This window comes from Haemaphysalis longicornis, unplaced genomic scaffold (genome assembly GCF_048455015.1).
Source record: "Haemaphysalis longicornis isolate Haplotype H1 unplaced genomic scaffold, Haemaphysalis longicornis Haplotype H1 scaffold_10, whole genome shotgun sequence".
Taxonomy (NCBI): domain Eukaryota; kingdom Metazoa; phylum Arthropoda; class Arachnida; order Ixodida; family Ixodidae; genus Haemaphysalis; species Haemaphysalis longicornis.
This window is the reverse complement of record NW_027526204.1, coordinates 131275363-131293745: the sequence shown is the minus strand read 5'-3', so window position 1 is coordinate 131293745 and position 18383 is coordinate 131275363.

Here is an 18383-nt window from a genome sequence, read left to right as displayed (position 1 = left end):
GAACAATATTCTAGGCTGGTGACATCAGGGTGAAATGCTCTCCTTATCAGAAGGAGATAACCCTTGCGGTATGAAAATAAAGAATAAAACACACACTTCGTTGGGACGCAGATAGTACAGCTGGGCAATAGAAACAAAACAAACAAACCGAAAGCATGGTTCGCGGCAATATTGTTTGAAACTGCCAACACAACTACTGACGTACAGTACATAGCATAAAGTGACAAGAAAGAAGGGTGAAAGTATCAATGACAATATTCTTCTCCCAAACTAAAGGCTATTGCTACCACGAATTAACCTTGTTTCAAAAAACTTCTCGACAATATTGCCACGGGACATATAGGTGGGAAAAACGACACAGCACCATTACACAGACCAGCGACGACGACGACGAAGAAAGTGCTGGCGGACCCTGCGCAGGCTGTCTGATCGCCGCCACGTAAATAGTGTAAATAGATTGTTCACCTTCCTCATTGTTCGTCTCATCTGCTCTGCCACCACGTTACATTTGGTGGAGAGTGCGGGTTCGTCATCCCCGTCCTGGCCCCAGCTTCACACCTCATCGGCATCGGCGGACTCATCGAGGGTGCGTGAACCGCGTAGGGCAGCCCCGGCCCCGCCGCTACAAGTACTAGACGACGTCCCCCGGCCCCGTGTCCCCAGCCCGTGACGAGCCGCTCCAGAGCCGCCAAGACCCGACGTGTGACCAGACAACGATGGCGTGTCCCCAGCCCTGTAGTCCAAAGTGGTTACAAGCCCTCACCGTTTCGTCGTTGCTTTGCGGATGTCGCTGCTGCAAGACAACCATCACAAAAAATGTCTGTACGGCAAGACATTGTATGTAAAGACTGTATATTTACAGAAATTTTTACAGTGATATTATCATCATCATCACCATCACCATCACCATCACCATCACCATCATTACCACCATTCTATGTACGCCCACTGCAGGGCAAAGGCCTCTCTCATTGATCTCCAATTATCCCGGTCATGTGCTAACTGCGACCAAGTTATCCCCGCAAACTTCTTGATCCTGCCTTCTTGGCAAGCCCCCTGCCACGCTTGCCTTATCTGAGGATCCACTCTGTTACCCTTAATGTCCAACGATTACCTTGTCTTCCAATTACATGCCCTGCCCACGTCCATTTCTTCTTCTTAATTTCTACTAATATGTCTTTAACACGCGTTTGTTCCCTGATTCAAAATGCTACACCTATCATCTTCCGGTGCATTGCCCGCTGAGTCGTTCCCAATTTAAGTTGAACACTCTTAGTGAGCCTCCAAGCTTCTGCCCCGTTAGTGAGTCGCTAAGGTGCAGCTGTCATACACTTTCTTCTTCAGGGACAATGGTAGGCTGCCATTCATTATCTGAGAATGCCTGCCGAATGCACTCCACCTCATTCTTATCCCTCTAATTATCTCTGCCTCATGGTTGGGATCAGGGGTCACAACTTGGCCTAAGTAGATATATTCGCTTACCACTTCCACTACCTCGCCCCCTATCCCAAACTGCTGTGCTGTCCCGAGGTTATTGATCATTACTTTGGTTTTATGCATATTAACTTTCAGGGCCACGGTTCTACTCTGTTCGTCCAGTGCGGAAAGCATGCTTTGCGATTCGTCCCCCGAGTTACTTAGCAAGGCAACGTCATCAGCAAATCTGAGGTTACTGAGGTATTCTCTATTAGCCCTTACTCCCACCCTTTCCAAATCCAGCGTTCTGAATACTTCTTGTAAGCATGCTGAATAACATTGGAGAGATTGCCTCCTTGTCTGACGTCCTTCCTTATTGGTATTTTACTGCTATCCTTATGGAGGATGATGGTAGCTGTGGACCCATTGTAAAATACGGCGCAGCTCACGCCTGTCGGGTATGGGTGTTATATTTCGCCTCATTTCAAATACGTGCGATTTGCCTAAATTACAACACATCAGATCGCAATTTTGCATTTGTTTCGGCATTTCAGCTTTCAGTAATTTAGGTTTGTGGTTAATACCTGTCCTGCGTTGCATGGCCGTTCTGAAGATATTGGGTATACGTTCGAAGGCATTGTCTATCGAGAGGCGCATTGTCTCTGTATACGGTGAGCTTGTAAGTAAATAGTCAACTGTCAGTGCCTCTAGGCAAAAAGAAGTGCAGATTACAGATTGTAAAAGAGCGATCAATGAGTATAAAGTGCTTGCATGTCCCTCAACAGCGGCGAAACGACCAGATACAGTAGTACTGGCTATCTCTATGCATTTCGTTGTTTTCTCGCCTTGTCGACATGTTCTGGGCGAGCTCTCTCTCTCTCTCTCTCTCTCTCTCTCTCTCTCTCTCTCTCTCTCTCTCTCTCTCTCTCTCTCTCTCTCTCTCTCTCTCTCTCTCTCTCTCTCTCTCTCTCTCTCTCTCTCTCTCTCTCTCTCTCTCTCTCTCTCTCTCTCTCTCTCTCTCTCTCTCTCTCTCTCTCGCTTGCACAAGTTAGCAGCTATATACAGTTTGCCTACCATTGTCCCTGGCAGCCTACCATTGTGCCTGACGAATAAATTGTATGACAGCTGCATCTTACCGGTACTCACTTACGGGGCAGAAACCTAGAGGCTCCCTAAAAGGGTTCAACTCAAATTGGGGACGACTCAGCGAGCAATTGGACGAAATATGATAGGTGTAACATTAAGGGACAAGAAAAGAGCGGAGCGGGTCAGGGAACAAACACGTGTTAAGGACATATTAGTAGAAATTAAGAAGAAGAAATGGACTTGGGCAGGGCATGTAATGCGAAGGCAAGATCACCGCTGGTCATTAAGGGTAGCAGAGTGGTTCCCTAGAGAAGGCAAGCGTGACACGGGGCGGCAGAAAGTTAGGTGGGCAGAAGAGATCAAGAAGTTTGCTGGGATAAATTCATCGCAGTTAGCACAGGACCGGGATAATTGGAGATTAATGGGAGAGGCCTTTGCCCTGCAGGGGGCGAGATATGATGATGATGATGATGATGATGATGATGATGATGGTGGTGGTGGTGGTGGTGGTGGTGGTGGTGGTGGTGGTGGTGGTGGTGGTGGTGGTGGTGATGGTGATGATGATGACAGTTGGCCAGCTCTGTTAAACAGAGTAGCAATTATCAGTCGCACTGATTATACTATGACTTTGCAATGACTTCTTTCTGTTAAGAGGTACCATGTATATTCTCAATTTACGTTTCTTCCCTGTATTTAGCTGCTTGTTTCCTCTTGTGTCTCTGTTAGGATAAAAATGCCATATGTTGCCTCAGGTGCATTGTTGCCCAAATTTAGGTGATAATATCGAATTTTTTCTTTGTCACTGTGGCCCACACTTCAGAATCCGAGGGTTCATCATTGCAGCTTATACAGCGAAGCTGTTAAGGAATTCGTTCATTCCGGCGTTTCACAGAACTCAGTATGACACTATAAAGAAAACAAATCACCACCACCGGCAGCATTTGAGCCTGTATTTGGTAGATCAACGAAGTCAGAGTCAGTCGTCTTACCCTGTCGGCTACGACCGCTTTTTTTTATTTACTGCATGGGAGAATACGATAAAACATGACAGTGCGGGGGATACACAGTCAAGCAAACAAAAGAATACACTAAGGCTAGGAAGAGCACAAATACATGCAAATTCAGGCAAACACACACACGCGTTCAAAAGAGGGAAGGAGTCAGGTGGTTGGTCAAACGAGCACTACACACTATGTACGAATGCCGCAGTTTCTCGGAAATATGACTGTTGACCTTGGTTGCTCAGCATGCCTATCACATCAGCGACAGCGCCACAGACTGTACAAACCAATCAATACAAACATGTCATAGGGTGGCTCACCAGGATAGTTGAATGCAAAAATTAGCAGTAGCATAGCTCGGCTATGCCAGGATATACGTAGCGTGAGCTAAGGTTCAGCTGGTTATTCTTAGCTTTCCTGGTTTTCTAGGATTAGCTTGATTATCATGCTTACTGCTGCTTCATTGACACACACGCGTCATACGCATTATATGACACATGTATATATATCAAGCGACTCCAGCGCAGCGTCACCAATCGCCTCAGAGCTAAGCTGGTTAAACAGGCGCACGTCGGTGTTGCTGCGACGCACGAGCCATCGGTTGCACACCCGGCCACCCCTCGCATGATCATCGAGTGGACCGGACCGCCACGTGCGGAACGGAGGTCGGCGAAGACGCTGGGCGCGTGGGGTGTGTTAGAGACGCCGGGAAGCGAGGAACGTTCTGTGCGCCGTGTGACAACACTGCTCCTCGCGCACGCCCAGCACGGCCCTCCAGGAGCCACGCGAAACTGCTCAACGTCAGCCAGTGTCGCTCACGCTACAAAAACGGATTTATAAAGGCGTGATATCCATGTCTTTTCTGAGCGTTCGCTGCAAAATGTCCGAGAAAAAGACAGCATCTCCGCAATCTACAAAACAGTGACCAATTTTCTCTGGTCGAGAACAGAGGCGGCAGTCTGTCGACCAAGCTATAAACAGACCCCGGTCTTTCATCCAAGTTGAGTTGGCACCCGAGAGTCAAACTCACTCGGTTGTGACTGTAGGGAGAGGAATCACGCGGCCTGCACGGCACAGAAAGCGTGATGGTGTACACGGTGCACCTGCAAGCGCCTAAAGTTTGAGTGTGCGCTTTCTGTTCGTTCGCTGTGCTTCTTCGATTTGCTTCTTCTTGGCCGTTATAGTTATAGCAACAAAGATGGAGTAAAGTCATTGAAGCAGCGAAGAAGAAACAAATCGGCTGCACTCGTGGATTTAAACCATCGAGATGGTCGTGCAGGTTGCGTACAGCTTCGCTACTTTCAAGCCTTACGTGTTACTGTGAGCTTCCTTCGTTTTTTAACACGACAGTGTTTTATTCCCGGATACAGAAAGATTTTACTCACGTCATATCCGTCACGGGAATGACGCCAGTACAACGCAGCAAGCGGCCTGTAAAGGGTGCACCCCTGCACACAAGGTCTTTTTGCTGAGAAGCACCCTTTAGTACTAAAGAGTACGTTATACTTCGGGTTGTTCGTTTTCGGCTTTTATATTTTAACACGAAAGTGTTTTATGCCGCGATACCCCAATATTTCACTGATGTCATATCCGTCACGGAAATGACGCCGGTACAGCTTTGCTGAAGCGGCCCGCCGGCAGGACGTCGCTCGCCAAGCACACCCACAAGACAGCCGCCGACCCGCAAATCACGCTCAGCTGCAGAGTTCGCTGCACATTTCACCTTTGTGTTTGACTGATTCTTATGAGAGAGGAATAAACCACAGTTTTTTCTCTGCTTTTCCTGCGTGATGTATGCGACCGCATTAAGCTAAATAGATCAATCAAATCCAATCAAAACGTCGTACCGTGTCGCCCGTAGGAACTGCCTACTTCGGTTCGCGAGTGCCTCTTTCAAAAAAGCCAAGAAAAGCAATAACACGTAGCACCCTCAACCGCACGGCCTACTCTTTACACTACCTACCATCGTGGGTCACGCCAAAGTTTTCAATTATGCCCAAAAATGAAACACCAAGAAGGCATTCAGAAATAATTACCCATTTTTTTTGCAAGCGACCAACTTTGGGAAGCACAGTCTTGTTCCTACGCCGCAGAAACTAACATACCTCTCGCGAGTAAGTGAAAACACGTACATTCTTCACGCGCTGAATTTGTCCTTGCGTGTCTCTAATGTGAGACCAAAACTTCTAATATCAGTCATCAATCACCTCAAACAACGGCGCGGTTGTGATCAATCACTTCCTGAAGGGGGAAACAGCCGTTCTTAACAGGAGGGTGACCACCAAAGCGGTCTGAAAATTATAACTTGCGGGTTTGCGGCAGTTAGGGTAAGCACCTTGGCTGAAGGCAGTAGAACCTGGTAGCTGGGTAATTTAGAGCGCCTGAGGTGTATTAAAAAAGCGCCTAAATCTCGTTCTCGCGAACGTTTTTTATGCGCTTGCGGAAAAAATACCATTTCTACTGCCCGGGGACCGTGCCTGAGGCTCCATATACAGCAGTGCACTGCTTTAGCAGCTACGCCATAGCAGCGTTCCGCGTGAAAAACGCAAAGTTAATAACCGCCTTCATCGTTGAAACTATCATCGCCTGCTTGTTATATGGACGTTGCAACACTTTTTTCAACTGTTTTCTAAATCCTAAGTGCTTGCAGAACGTAGTTAAGAAACACATCCAGTACATAGAATAGGGGCCCAGAAAGTACATCAGCGAAAACTTAATGTTCTATGCCCATCAGATAACTTTGAAACTTCCTCAAGAAAATTTTCTCTCTTTAAAGGTCTTGGACTTCTTCGAGCGCTCGAGTTACGTCCTTACAGCGGTTTAGCGGCTATTGGCCGGCTTTCTTTCGGTTGAAGCAGTCAACGCCTTCGACAGCCACTTTAAAAAAAAAGCCACAAAAGCAATGGAGAAACGGAAGGCATATCTGCTGAAGCAAACGGAAGCAAATCACGCAGTGCCGCTCCGTGCTGGCGATAACTATAGCTTGCGCTATGCTTATAGACGCGAAGGAAAGAGTGAAAGCGTTTATCGTAAGTGCTGCAAAGTCAGCGCTTTAAAGGGGCTTTGCCGCGTTCAACCACGGAAACTTAATGGCTAAGGTTACATGTATGTGTCGTGTCCGAGACCCAAAACTCTGTTTTAGGGATGACTGCCGTCAACGCTCAAGAGAAATAAAATTTCCTCTTTCTCACGAATAAATTATGTGTTGCCTCTATGTCGTGTGCTGTAGAGCTTCGCTGGTTGTACACTTGCACAGAGTTGGATGCCCCGCGGATTTTTAGCAAGGCGCCAAGTTTCTGCCTCATAAGTCATCACCAAAGGTACGCTTTGGTCGTATGTAGTGTTCTTTACATTGATACAGTTGGCATATGGTCTAATATTTCAGCGTTCATGCCAAATAACCACATTCTACACTAATTCCCGGAACGCCGAAATTCTTTCTCGTCGCGGGGATCGGCACCGACAACCTTCCCGGGAATCACATTCGTATTATTCCACCTCTTCAGTCATTTCTTTACCTAGACTAACAGTGATTGCTTTTTATATGTCTGTCAACAGCGGAGCTGTTGTACGAGCCCTAAGTTCGGCGTTGCAATAAAAAATACCAAGAAAATGCGGAGCGCTCGTGAGCGCGTAACTCTCGGCGACGGCCGAGTCCCCGGATCGCGCGGTAGCCCTAGAAAAAAGAAACGAAAAAAGAACTCCAGCGCTGTTGTCAAGCGCTACCATGCGTGTATAATGCTTGCCATGCGGAACACGACGGTATCGATGCATATGACGATAACTACTATTAGCGCAGTACAAAGCAACGAAGGAACATGTGCATAAACCATATCAAACTTGTAAAAATGCGCGGTGATGTGTCCTTCAGTGCTCCCGTATAAATAAATCTTGCAGTTTCGCTGTGGTTCAAGCCTTGCGCGACTTAGTGCAAGCTTCGCCAGTTGACCTGGTGAAAGTCTACAGTGCTGAGGACGACTTTGCATTTACCACTCGCTGCGAAGAAGACCTTCGAAGCATATGACGACGATTACTAGCACCACAACCATGCATATAAGCAACGATACTGAAATTTAACAATGTGCCCGGCAATGCTTTCCTACAACAGCTTCGCCAATCAAATCTCGCGCGTGAGTGAAAGCATCCTTGAATTTCGTTTTAGCACCTCTTTTGTTTTCTTCATACGCATCTTTAGCTATACCACGTAACTTTCTGAGTGCAGGTCCTGAAGCATCTTTTCCGGGTGTTCTCCAGATTCACTAACCGGGAAGGGCTTGTCCGCAAATCTCAGGTAGCTCCAATAGTCTCTACTTACTGGTATTTTTTACTTCTCCAAAATCAGGCTTTCTTAATGCTTTCTCCCTGCAGGTTTTAAACAAGGCATAGTGTCACCTTGTTTCCCGATTGGGAACTTTTAAACCTTCTTGCAAAGGATAATCCTCCTCGTGCGTCCCTCTTATATGTCCTACAAGAACATTATGTACGTCCCCTCAATTGCGTGGTCCCTGAACGACTCCATACTGCGGTAGTGTACACAGAATCAAACGCTCTCTGATATTCAATAGATTCCCATATACTCCCAAGTACGAAGTATTAATTAATGACCTGCGACAACAAACCTTAAAATCAAATTTTCTTATCCTCTTGGCTGTTTCTTTAAACTTTTTTTTTTGCGCACTGAGCCACGATTACGCAACAGGCCAGCTACAAAATTAAAGAAGCCCCCACACCTTTTGCGATCAATGAGCGCATGAGAAGTTGACCATTTGCGATATAAATTCGTGTGATTAACCGCTGAGAAACCTGGCGCCGCCTGTGTAGTGGCTGGTTCGCCATCGTCCGCAACTCAATCATTATTAAGATGAACGGAACCGCCCTAATAGGTGCTGAAACTAAAGCGTAGAGTGCCAGGGATTAGTGATTAATAGCCTTGCGCCGAAGCAAATGGTCCGATAGCTCACACCAAACCCATTTGAATGCAGGTCGCCGCATGGCGTTGCGATCGAAAACCGGTCGGAAGCCGCAGATTAGGGAGGAAGTTTATAATATAAGCTTTCCGCAGTTGGGTAATGAAGAGGTACCAAAACGGTAATTTGGCCTCCTGACCTAGAACGCGGGGTGCAAGGACCCCTTCACCGTTAACTTCCGAACTTCGCAAATTCGCAAATTCGTGTATCTGTGAACGCGTTCACCTACTATGCCACAGGGAAAACTTCAGAATTAAAAAAAAAAGCTACTGAAGCAGGCATCTGAGTCAGCAGACAAATATTTTGCCTTCGCAAAGTATTAAATTTCAGCAGCGTGTATCTATTCGTCGCTCGGGATCTTGCGCGTGTGCTATCATATCGGTTACCTCATTCGTGTGCAAGCCTTGGCTTTGTCTTATGTAACCTTAGATTATACTAAAAATTTATAAAAAAAAAACAGTAGTGCCAGCCCAGTATCTGTCGTTCCCAGCTGCAGTCTTTTTAAGCACCGAATTAGTGTTTCCCGACTGATTCCCTCAACAAATTATTACATAGTGCTTTGCAGATCCCTCCCTCCCTAAATGTTTTTTTTTTTCTAATTTCAGTGATAATTCAACTCATCGAACCGGTTCGCGAACTGGCTCAAGCTCCCGAACCGGTTCGCGAACCGGTTCGGTAGGTGATTTTGTCGAACCGGAACTGAACCGGAACGAAATGATTTCGCCTGAACCAGAACCGTAACCGAACCGGTATTTTTTTCGGTTCGACACACTGATAGACACACACACACACACACACACACACACACACACATATATATATATATATATATATATATATATATATATATATATATATATATATATATATATATATATATATATATATATATATATATATATATATATATATATATATATATATATATATATTTATTTATTTATTTATTTATTTATTTATTTATTTATTTATTTCATACTGCGGACCATTGAAGGTCCATGCAGGGTGGGTAATTACATAATATTCAAAGCAAGGAATACAATGGAACATGAATACAGTGAAACAAATGTAGCAACGAACGTCACTTTGAACGAGATGCGGGCTCTGCAAGAGAATTCCAATCAGCTATTGTACGAGGAAAGAAAGAGAATTTAAATGTGTCGGTTCTAGCGAAATAGGGCGTTAGTGAATGAGGGTGGTGGTGGCGCGAAGGTCGTCTCATTAGAGGGGATAGATACGGAGTGGCGTCAATGGCCAATTGTTTGTTGACGAGTTGTTCGAGAAAATCCAGGCGAAATTGTTTCCTTCGAAGTCGGAGGAGAGGGATATGGTTAGCTTGCATAAGGTCAGAGGGGGAATCAAGTGGGGAAAATTTAGAGAAAACGAATCTAACGGCTTTTCTTTGAATCCTTTCGAGTTTAGTAATGTTAGCATCAGTGAACGGATCCCATACAATGCATGCATATTCAAGTTTAGGGCAAATAAGTGAGAGATAAGCAAGTAATTTAACGTTTGGAGGTGTTTTACGGAGTTTGTGCCTCAAGAAACATAGCTTTCGCAGAGCAGAAGAGCAGACATTGTCAATATGGGAATTCCAGGATAGATTGGCGGTAAGTGTTAGACCTAGATACTTGTAGTTGGTGACAATATATATATATATATATATATATATATATATATATATATATAGATAGATAGATAGATAGATAGATAGATAGATAGATAGATAGATAGATAGATAGATAGATAGATAGATACGGAACGAGAGACTCTGTAAGGACACATATCAAGGTTGCAGTCGTCCTTGCCAGTGCTATTCGGCTGTTTCCGAAAATATTTAATAGGGCCGAATAACGTGTGTTTGTCATGTTTCTTTGATACAGTGATAAATAGGCGAAAATATAGGTCGAGAAAATATAGGTCTCGACCTATATTTTCGCCTATTTATCACTGAATCAAAGAAACATGACAAACACACGTTATTCGGCCGTATTAAATATTTTCGGAAACAGCCGAATAGCACTGGCAAGGACGACTGCAACCTTAATATATATATATAAGTAAGGCAAGTCCCGTTGCCGCTACGTAAGTAAACATTGTTTGTTATTGTTCTTGCTGTGTATCCGACTCTTTATTTATACTATATATATATATATATATATATATATATATATATATATATATATATATATATATATATATATATATATATATAACATGCACATTCGTTGGTTATATCCGATATCTCGCTCGCGCAAAACTACTCGATACAAAAATGCATTTTTTTTAGGCTTCGAAGCCACTATAAACAAGAAAAGCCTTACCTTTCTCCTTGTTGCATTTCAAGCTGCATGACCCGGAACATGAGTACGTGAAATTACAACAAAACCGGGTTCACTTGACAAAACAGGCCGGCCTCTTTATTTATTTCATGAAGGATGTGATCTTTATCTGGTGGTTACTCACAGCACTGAGCAGGATGGAATTTTCAACAGTGTCCACGAACAAACGGGCCTTTACACACCTGCCGGAGGGTTTTTCCAAGTAGCTTCTCAGCCTCCTGGTCAAATATTTCATCTCTATATGCGATATCGCGTGCGGCTCACGGTTTCGTATAAAATAATAAGTGCGATTGAAATAAAGCGTGACCCACCAAAGTTCGTATTTAGTTCGATATAGCCGATAATTCGCTATATCAGTGTTCCTTATACCGACGGTCAAACTGAATCTATCTATCTATCTATCTATCTATCTATCTATCTATCTATCTATCTATCTATCTATCTATCTATCTATCTATCTATCTATCTATCTATCTATCTATCTATCTATCTATCTATCTATCTATCACGCCCACACACACACACACGCACAAACGCACAAACACACAAACACACACACACACACGCACACACACGTACGCGCACGCACACGCACGCACATTAAACGACTGTGCAACGTCAAAAGAAAACGAACACTCTGTGGCGTAATTCTCGGTAGGGAACGTGCGTTATGATTCCCAAAGTGATATTCTCGTGGACCGCAAGAGAGCAACATTGCATGTAACATCACGTGCCCGCGTCGTGTCTTGCGGTCTTCGAAGAAGGCTGTTGTTGAGTGCAACAAAAAAAAAAAGGGCTGCTCGCCCCACAACAAATGACCAGCGTGATGTCGGTTCTGAGCCTCGCATGGCTACCTTTCCATCATTTTATATTTTATCAACGCCCCAGGAGAAAAACGATTATGATAAATGCGTGACTGTAGAATCCGTAATGCTCTTCCGCGCGTGCAACAAATCGACTAAGACTTCGGCAGAACGCCTACAAGTGGCCACCTTGCTCAGAATATCCTTGTACCGAACCAAATGGTTTGTAAACAGCATCTTAGATCTGGAACGGAGACGTCATCCCGTAGCTCTATAATTAAGGAGCGCAATACCAGCGTTCGAACTGGCACTGATAACTGTGTGGCGCCGTGGCCCAGTGGGCCATTAGCGCCATAAAAATAAAGCCCGGAGACTGGAGCACCCACGCATGCGCCTTTATTGTGCAGTGCCCTTATATACACGGCATCACAGGCTACAGGTGGATATGGTAGAAATTGTGGAGCTTATCAATATGATTGATTGATTGATTGATTGATTGATTGATTGATTGATTGATTGATTGATTGATTGATTGATTGATTGATTGATTGATTAAGTGAGTGAGTGAGTGAGTGAGTGAGTGAGTGAGTGAGTGAGTGAGTGAGTGAGTGAGTGAGTGAGTGAGTGAGTGAGTGAGTGAGTGAGTGAGTCAGTGAGTGAGTCAGTGAGTGAGTGAGTGTGAAAGTCCTAGATTACTTCCACGTCGGAGTCACACAAGTGCCTTCGACGCTGTTACCCGTTGACTAGCATATCGCGGGGAGCGGCATTAAAATGTGCCTAATATTTTCAGTAGTAGAGCACACTGTACACAATCGCGGCTCTACCCAGCCTGGCTGTTTTGCTCTTTGCGCCGTCCCTCACTGACCTTACTAAAAGAATAATTACGCGTCTACGCTTTTTTCACAGGACTACTTACATGTACTGAAACATCACCTCGTCATTTCCCATGCCTACACCTCAAACCGCATTCGCCCCAGGCTCGAGGTTGGTGTTCGCATCTGCCGCGCAGGCATTATTTTGCTCATGCAGAAGAATTCCGAAGATTGGTGCCCTGCTACTCAACGCCTTCATCGTCATCATTCCGGATTCAAAAACGGTCACTACCTGTTTTGAAAAAATAAATAATTAAAAACAAGCCCTAGTTTTGGAGTTACCACTCCCCTCTTTTCTCACTCTGGGCTTGATTTCAATTAATATTGCGTGCGTGTTTCTTTATGTTGCTTTTGATAATTGTTTAATCTCCAGAGGGGGGGGGGGTCATATTCACACGTATAGTTCACCGTCGAATAAAGGTAAACTAATATAAAATAAAAATTAACGCCACAGGTTTTGCTAAAACGTAGGCCAGTCTTTGTAAGCCTTTAGTTCTCTTTAAAGTACCTTCGACCAGCAGTTGAAGCATGGACACGTGTATGAAGTAATACCGAAATGCGGAAAGAGATGAGCGTGATTAGCACGCCGGAAATTTACATTTGGCTGTTTCTTGCTCCTGATGCAAAGATTCTGATGCTACCGGACGCATGCAACTATAGCGTTTATGTTTACGGGGTGTGGCACGGAACGGCATTGATTATGAAGCAGTAACGTCACAGCCCGTATACTGACTGAACTAGTTAGAATTCAAAAAGCCTATTTAAAGCCAGGAAAAACTCTTGTTATCTACAGAAAACTGGCCGGACATTTACAAAATATCTCATAATGAAAGAAAAAATCGAAAATAGCAAAGCGAAAAGGTCGATTATCCAACCAAAGAAACAAAGAACTGTTTGATACCCTGATGTTGCTCACGAAATAAAAAAAAATTACATAGAAAACCCTCTAACCCCAGCCCCTCCCATTTCTCGCGCGTCTCCCCATTCATTCAAAGCATGCGTCCTGAATAACTTGAACTTCGACCCGCCGCGGTGGCTCAGTGGCTAAGGCGTTGCGCTGCTGAGCACGAGGTCGCGGGTTCGATTCCCGGCCGCGGCGGCCGCTTTTCTGATGGAGGCGAAAAGCAAAAACGCCCGTGTGTACGAGATTTCGGCGCACGTTAAAGATCCCCAGGTAGTCAAAATTAATCCGGAGCCCCCCACTACGGCGCGCCTCATCGCCTACGTTGCGTCGGCGCGTTAAACCCCACAATCAATCAAATCAATCAATAACTTGAACTTGAACTTAACAACTTTGAACAAGAGTGCCCGATATTTCGAGTACAAGACATGTCCCGTAATGTTTGCAACGTTGCAATAGGACTGCGATTCTTTGTTCACTCAAATTCAAAAAAGAAGCCAGTGACTATAAATTACTCTGTTTTTTTCTTACCTTAGTTACATTGTGTACAATTTCCAGTTAGCAGCAAGGATTGGCTGCAGCGATGAGGAGCTAAATTCGCTAATAAGGTGTTTTAGAAGCTTTCAAACAGGCGGGCTTTGTTACATAGCCTGCCGCCTGGCGCCAAGTTCTCGAAAGACCCTTCGCCAAACTCACTGTCTTTCTCCTGTGCGATCAAAGAGGGCGCCACGAGTCCCAAAACTCTGTTTGCTACCAGTTGGCAATAAAAACGTGTCTTGCCTTGTCGACGGCTAGCGGCCGCGTCGTGCAGCGCAATGCAATCAACCAAACTCATGCGCCGTCATTCTACGCATCGTCGTCCGCCTGCTTCCCCTAATTACAGGGAGAGCTTCGGTGATTAACCAGACGCAGGCGCTCCCTCGCTGTCTTATTCTGCTTGAAATGGAATCCGCTCTCGAAATTGGTTCGCGTAACGAGTTTTGTTCGCTTGTATGCACGAAAGACGCGCTCCCATTTTGTTTGGACATGTGCAGCAATTTGTGTTGGTGCAGCAAGGTATAATTTGTGAAAAATAAAGCCGGGAAATGAGGTTTCGCTGCCGGAAATTGAACGAAGTTATTAAATGAGCATCCGCAGCTCGGTTATTAAAAGCTTGACATCAGTAACGTTTGGGAAACTAATTTACTTAGTTGCAGAATTTTCTGGGGAAAGTGACAGGTCATCTAGTGTAGATTTCATCTGCACAGACATCCGACTTTGCGGGGTTTTTTTATATGCGAAAGTCGTTTTGGTGAAATTCGGCTGGTTATGTCCTGGTACCATCTGTTTCCAATGTTCTAATTGTCCCTTCGACTGGAACATTTCCAGGCAAAAAAAAATTGTAAACAGAAACAAATTGAAGTGCAGAATTCATCCCTCCGCAAAAGCTGGGGGATCATTATGTGAAGTTTGGGTGGAACGGAATAACTGTGACCGCCTTTTATGATTGATGTCCACTGAATTGTGTTTTTGTGATGAAATGATGGCCACCCTTGCGGGATTCTCTGAACCCTCAATGTTCCTCTTTTCTTCCTTTTTGCGTTGCTTTTAACAGTTGTTTACGCTGACACAGATCCGTCCGGCGTGGACAGAAAACCCCGAGCGCAAGTGAGCGCGTGCGTCGCGGCAGGGTTGTAGCCAGAAATTTTTTTCGGGGATGTTTACGTGTTATTGGAAGGGAGGAGCTTTTGCTAAACGGAACACTAAGCCTTGCTTACACTTTTCCTGGAAAAGTTTTTTGGCTAACTTCGACGCCCCGCCTCCATCCGTGGAGTTACCACTATGTCCCTGCCGCGCCCGGCGTCGTCCAGGCTTGCGCGTGGGCTTACGCCACAACAGGATCTTCCGCCTCCTCTGTCGTCGTCGTCGTGTAGCGACCGGCGCGCCGAAGACCATGACAACAAATCTGTCAAGCCATCCCTGCACGATCCACACGTAAAGACGGCCAGAAGACCAGCTGACGAAGGGGAGACGCGCTACAAGAGTATTTGCCCTACGTGGCTGTGCCCACGGAAGACGACGACGCAAGGGATGACGACAATTGCTACTCAACGAAACACTGTACATACTTTAATGGTGTTTTGCTTTACACTTCCGTGGCTTGGCGCTGCAGGAGTCCGGCTCCTCCCTCTCTCCTGACATTCACTGTCAGTGTGGAGAGAAGCTAGGTGGACCCCCAGCTCTGCTGTTTCTCCAACCTTGCACTACTCGAGCAAGCTGCGCCAATTTTTTGAAGACGATAATCTTTCTTGGGCTACTTAAACCCAGTAATTTTGGTCTGTCTGTCGTCTGTCTGTATGTCTGTGACCCGATTCAGCCACCCGGCCAAAGTGAAATGAAGTCTGCGCAATAGTCTTATATGCTCACAGAGAAATCTAAATGTCTGAGTCCGGTTTATATGTTCATACTTGTCAACATTGCTGAACAAGAACAAGACATTACGCAAATATAAGCAGAAAATTAATACAGAAGGGATATTTACAGTGTTTGTTTAATAAAAAAAATCTTTGATGCTTGATTTTTGCGAAATTAAATACTACATATATTGCAGAAACAAATCACACTGTCGTTTGCTGTCGCCCGCTTCACTAAGCTTCTGGCGGCACTTTGAGAATTCGAGCACCAACAGTTACAAAAGGTTCCACAAAATAGGTTCCACGTACTGCTTGGAACGCACCTAGAGTAGGGCAGCGCGGTTCTATAAACCTTGTAGTCGGCCGCCTCGATTCACGCTCTTCTCTGCAGTACTGCAGCGCCGGCATCGAGGCACCCTATCTGGAGCAGTGGTACGTGGTAAATTTAAATTGACTTGAGCAAACCCTTAGCGTGTTTACCTTGGGAGGAGCGCGACGCAGGAAGGACAACATGAGAGGTGAGCGGGAAAACGAAGGGAGGCATTTACTCGGCAAATGAAGACATATCGTCTTTTGTCGACATTTGCGACGAAAGGAGCAGTACGCGGCCAATTTTCTCTATGTCAAACTTCCAACATTGCTTGTTTTAAGCAAATTGGCCGAATTCAATGTGTTCAACCTCCACAGTATTGTCAGGAAAGAGCCACAGCAAAGGCACTGTCTTTGAAGAAGCGATGTACAGAACGTCACAACAATTAACGAGACTGTTAAAGTTGTAACCGCATGGAGCGGCTTTCGTGAGCCACACGACACGCCCACTGTATGTAAAGGAGGAGGAAGAGAAGGAATGCCTTTAATGATAAAGATTAGTCCGGGAGCGATCCACTGTAAAATATTGAGTTGCGCAACTTGCGCTTGTCGCATCGCCCACAAAGATTCCTCCATGTGGTTACCCCTTAACAACTCAGCCGTGCTGGCACGATAAGCCAGCACCCGCCGTGGTGGCTCAGTGGCTAAGGCGTTGCGCTGCTAAGCACGAGGTCGCGGGTTCGATTCCCGGCCGCGGCGGCCGCTTCTATGATGGAGGCGAAAAGCAGAAACGCTCGTGTGTACGAGATTTCGGCGCACGTTAAAAGATCCCCAGGTGGTCAAAATTGATCCGGAGCCCTCCACTACGGCGCGCCTCATCGCCTGCGTTGCATCGGCCCGTTAAACCCTTCAATCAATCAATCAATCAACGATAAGCCAGCGAAGCTCTTCAAATATCAATGAAGAATGGTATTGCAAAATGAATGACGAATGCTTTCTAAAATATAATTCGACAAGACTCCACCGTAACGACCAGGGCACAGCCCCATGAGCGCAAGGAAAAAAACACAATTGTTTCTAATTTTCGATTGAGCACTATCCTGAAATAATTAATGATTTAGCTTTAAATATCTCTAAAAATCTTGAAACAACCCTCTTCAAGAATCGCATAGCTGCGCCATGTTGGGAGTACAGGTGTAAGTCTCAGACAAATTAATAAATATGCGCGTGTTGTCACCAGAAATATTTCGTACATTCGCGAAATTTTATCAGACTTGCTACGTTAGAAACGAATGCCAGCAGTCGGCGGTGGTAAAGAACTCGATTTTTCTTTTTCGCAGCACGGGCGCTCGGGAGGTTTACGAAACCACTAGCGGCATAGCTAAAGACCTGTTTTCGATTATCGCTTCCTGAAAGCGAGCAAGCCTTCCTCGACTGAACCAATATATGCTCCACACCCTTTCAGCAACTGTTTGGGGACTTCCCTTCTCAATTTTGCGGACTCCAGATGGAGGCACGCTCGAATGGCCCTCTTGCGGACCCAGGCGGTCAGTCAGCATCATCTTGGACTAAGGATGCCTCTCACGGGGTGGAGGCTCTATAAGGACATCCTCCTGCTCACGAGTACATTAAGTGTTTGCATCGCTCTCGGGAGGAAATACTCTAGCATTGTTTTAAAGCCCATTGTACCTTGCCCTAAAGGGACTCTGCAGCACTTCCGATAAACGCTTTCACTCTTTCCATAACGTCTGTAAGCACTGTCAAAGTTGTAGTCAGCAGCACGGAGAGGCACTGCGTCATTTGCCCATCGCAGCAGATACGCCTTCCATTTCTGCTTAGCTTTGTGGTTTTTTTTTTTTTCTAAAGCGGCTATAGAATGCGTTTATCGCTGCAACAGAAAGAAAGCGGCCAAAAGCCGCCACATTGCTGTACTGACGTAATTCAAGAGCTCGGGAAAGACACAAAGACTTCGGAAAGACAGAAAAATCCTTTCAGCAGGTTTCGAAGTTATCTGATGGGCATAGAGCAGTTATTTTTCCTGGGGTACTTTGTGAGCCACTGTTGTAAATACGGGATGTGTTTGTTTTCTACGTTCTGAAAGCAGTTAAGACTTAGAAAAAAAGTTGAAAAAAGTGTTGCACGGTCCCTTTAATGCCGTAGATGAGGGCCAACCAGACGTCTGTTAGATTCTTTACGCCTCCTGAACTGCCTTTGCCTCCTCCATTAAAGTTTGCCGCTAATTTACTTCAGGGCGCGTTTCAATGCCGGGAGGTTGCAGTGAAACACCGCCTTG